The sequence below is a fragment of the Meleagris gallopavo genome, chromosome 4 (assembly GCF_000146605.3).
Source record: "Meleagris gallopavo isolate NT-WF06-2002-E0010 breed Aviagen turkey brand Nicholas breeding stock chromosome 4, Turkey_5.1, whole genome shotgun sequence".
NCBI lineage: Eukaryota > Metazoa > Chordata > Aves > Galliformes > Phasianidae > Meleagris > Meleagris gallopavo.
Window position 1 is genome coordinate 15,584,383 of NC_015014.2, and position 4,438 is coordinate 15,588,820.

Sequence of the window (4,438 nt, forward strand, 5' to 3'; positions counted from 1 at the left end):
TACAATAAAGGTGGTGAGGCTCTGGAACAGGTCACCCAAAGAAATGGTAGATGCCCTGGTCCTTGGATACATTCAAGGTCAGGCTGGATCAGGCTCTGAGCAACCTGATCTAGCTGTAGATGTCCCTGATCACCGCAAGAGAGTTGGACTAGACTACCTTTAAAGGTTCTTTCCAACTCAAATGATACTATGAAGTCAAGGGTATTGTAAGCAAGTTCTTTAAAAAAGACACACGTACATATACACATATACAAGATATCCCACAGTCTTCATGTACAAAATTTATGTTAGGATATCAAGATCTGCACTAGCATTTCAAACATACAGCTGCAGAAGAATAGGGAAAGAACATCAGAACAACAAAAATACAGCAAAAAAAAACTTGCGACTGACACATCAGCAAGAAGTGGAACTGCCCTCACTGAGCTGCACTGCTCAGAAGAAAGTGATCTGTCATACAGTTCGTTAAAGTTGGAGTCCAGACACTTTCCAATCGCTTTTGAAAGACTGAAGCTCCGCATTCCATTTCTAACAGAAGCAAACTCATTTGGCCTCATATGGCTTCCCCCAAAACACTCACAAAAAACATTCACCCCCAGCAATTTGCCCTACCTTTCCCTCTTCAGGCAAAATAACGTCCTAGACCAAAGGTCAGGACAGAAGGACAAAACCTACACAGTGATCACATGTATTTTGCACACAGCACATGTCCAGCCTGGCAAAAGAGCTCTACAAGAAATGTAAAGACTCAGTTTTTCCTGTATACTGCTGCATGCTGCTTCCCAAACTAGAGCAACAAATCTCTGAGCAGATCAGCTGTGGGATCAGAGGTTGGAACAGAAGCATTCCAGAAAAGCAAGCTTTTAGACCATTTTCTTTTAGCGCCAAGTACCTCTGCAAGAAGGACGTGATCCAGGTTTTACAAGAAGCACAGACTTTTACTATTCATGAAGTTATTCACTGATTAAGTGCTTGAGTAAGACTATAAAACAAAATACTTCGGGTTTAGGAAGAAGAGTCAAGGTACATATTACTTACCACAATTAGCTGAAAGAAAAATAACTGTTAAACTGCCATCATTAACATCCCATTAATTTAAGGAAAAAAGAAAAAACCAAACAACTGAACACAGAATGTACCTAATATTACTGAGACACTTTACAGGAAACTACTCTGTCCTGCTTAGGACTGTGTGCTTACAATTTATATCTTCCAGGAACCACACAATCTCATACAAATAAAGATATGGAGAATGGCTGGGTTCACAAAGACCTAGTGAGAATTTTTGACTGCCCTGAGGGCAGTTTTTGTTTTGCTGTTCTTTTCCCTGCAGGCTCACAGCTCTACCACCTGCTTTAAGTTCACCCATCCCCCAGTGGCAGAGGTGACAAAATCAGCAGTCAGACTCCAGATCAACAGGACTTTCTCAAACCCTTTCCCCAGCATTAACACATTCAAGCTTACCTACCTCAAACAACAAGCCTTGATAGACACAGGCACCTGCAGGACAAAACCAGAAAACGGATTAGAATTAAAAAAACACAAATAACAATGCTGCCCAGTCATACAGGTGGTACCTTACAGCCCAGTAAGCATTAGACAGAATAAAGTGCACTGAAACTGGGAGAGACATTAACCTTAAAAGGATCAAACTGCACCATCACCAAGCCACCCAATTTTTGCTTTTATTTTTGAACGGGTCGATCTATTCCCATGGCAACCTTACGCCCTCTCAGGCGGGGGACAAAATCCTACATTTGGTGCCACTCAGGTGAGGGGCACATCTTCTCTCCCTTTGCTGCCATAACAACAGCTGCCTCCTCTAAGGTAGAAATTCTCACAATACACATATCAGATGGAGCTTATGATTGCATTTACTATGATTCATGGCCGGAGCTCTCTCTGAAATAACAGGGAAGCCACTTCTATCCAAGGCAAAATACAACCCTTAAAAACGCAGAGTTACATGGTTACATGGCATTTCATTTGCATGCTAAAGAGCAGCCCCTTCTGCGTGTGCTGCTATAAATCCCTTTATCGTTTATGGGAGAAACAAATAAGCACATGAATATCCACATAAAAACATGACGACTGTGAGAAGAGCTGGCATGAATTCCTGCTCCTAAATCACTCCACATGCAACAGGGGACATTTCCCCTATTGACAGGCTCACTGAACTGTCCTTCAGGCTTCCTAGTTCTCACTACTGACATCACTGGATGAGGGAAAGCATCTCCAAGCAAGCAATAGGGAGATCTGCACCCATTCAAGCACATTTCATACACTGTACTTCAATAAATCAAATAAGAAGTTAGAAAATAAAACCATGAATAAGTTGAATGACAGTTCTGTCACTGATTTTCTGGGAAACTGCCATTCTCAAACAACAGCACATATCAGTCTAGTGAAAATGTGAGAAGAATGTGAAATCAAAAGCAACCCAAGGAATTCAAAAGATGAAAAGCTGCCTCAAGGGACCACGCAGACAACTAAGAATTTCCTTGTTCAAGTATTTTTTCCCCCAAAAAAAGCAGATTAGACAAATTTGTACAGAAAACCTCAGAGCTACACTGCTTCAGATCAAGAGCTCCTCCTTTGAGCTGGTCCTCAGCTCAGCAACAAGAGGCTGCAAAGGCACCATCAGGAATTACTTTCCCTCAATGAGAAGATGAGCCGCAAAAGCCCAGTCATGTTTCTTTCAAACCCAGCAGGAAGCTTTCTGCCCATGCTGACAAGAGACAAATCAAGCCCTATCCATCACACACACTGACTGAGCACAGGAAGAGAACCATGTGCTGAAACCCTGCCTTTGCACGGTGCCCCACACAGCATGCTGAGCTATGTAGTTACCTGGCATTTGGAAAACAAGCTCTGCATTTTCGGAGTGGTGTCAAGGTACTCAAGTGCAACTAAGACTATCTGCAATTACCTGTTCATTCATTTACTTCAATCTCATAGCAACTCAGGTTAGACTTAGCCAAATCTCGATTTCATGCTACTGCATTTGCTTTCTCGAAATAACAGTTATCTTCCTGCCCCTTCACACCTCTTCCTCCACACTCTCCTCTGAGAAGAGATAATTTAAAAGTTCATCATCCTGCTGCAATTCAAAATTCAGTGCAAAACACTACAAGGTCACTAACTGCTGGAAGGCACATAAGAAATAATACTTAACACCAATTATTTAAAGCCTGGATGTTTTATTCTTGAAAAGGGTTCACTGTCCTTCTTTTTATGCTCACTTAGCAGCTATAGTTCCTTAAAAGAACCAAAATGATAATTAAACATCCTAAAAGATGAATTATTGAGTCAAAGACCTCACTAAGGACCTGAAGTCCTTAAAAAAAAAGAAAAAGAAGACAGAGAGAGAAAGAAAAAGAAAAAAAAAAAAATAATCACCAGCATTCCCCATTTCAAGAGGGTCTAATTACATGTAGGACCCTTGGTGCCTGGCCCTGTAAATACCCTGCATGAGAACAGTTTTGTAGCCAAGGAACTCTTCGTGTCTACAGCACAGAGTAAGGCACAGGGTGAGAGTAGCTGCCTGAATGGCACACCTACTGCCTCCACTGCACTCTGCACACAGGCTCACCTCAGCCCACGTGCCAGTACAAAGCAAAGAGAGCCTGTTTCTTCCTCTCTCTATTAAGGGCATATTTTACTCCCTCACCAGTTATGAAGGACACTCAGATACAATAAATCTTTACAAGGCTTGGTAAATCCTCAGTTTCACATACATCGCAGCTTGTTATTATTGTTGTTCCCAATTCTTCCTGTCATTCCAACGTCCCACCCAGCAGCTTTGCTCTGACTCCAGGAGCTCACAACACGCACAATGAGTAACAACACACTTTGCATCATCCTAGTTTTCCGCACAACTCCACATCACCAGCACGATAAATGGCTGTTTGCAAATCTGATCCTGACAGGTTTCCCAAAAGAACAGCGTTTTCCATATACTGAATGAGCTAGGGAAGAAACCCCAAAAGTTTTAGTCTAGTTGTTGGGCACACCGGATACCGGTGGTTGATGGGGGCAGGGGGACAAGTCTCTCAGAAGGCACCACTCCATAGGTTAGATCCACATTCGCCTCTGACAGTTCCTCCATTCACAATCACGCACGCAGCTATTAACTACTTCTGCTCGTGAGGACAACCGCACGTGTGGCACCCGGTGTTACACTGGGAGCCGCATTCAGAGAGTCGGTCGCGTTGGGAACAACCAACCTGCATCGTCAAAGCCCAGATCGGACAGGGCACGCACCTTTGCCCTCTCACCACGGCCACCCGCGTCGGGGGGTGGGACAGGGAGCTCTCTCCCCTTCCACGCTCGGGCTTTCGAAACCCACCGTTCTAAGGAACGCGAGCCCCCCTAAGAAGCCTGCTCCGGAAAAACCCACCCGCAGCTTAGCGGTGATCCGCAGCGGTTCTCTCCGCAC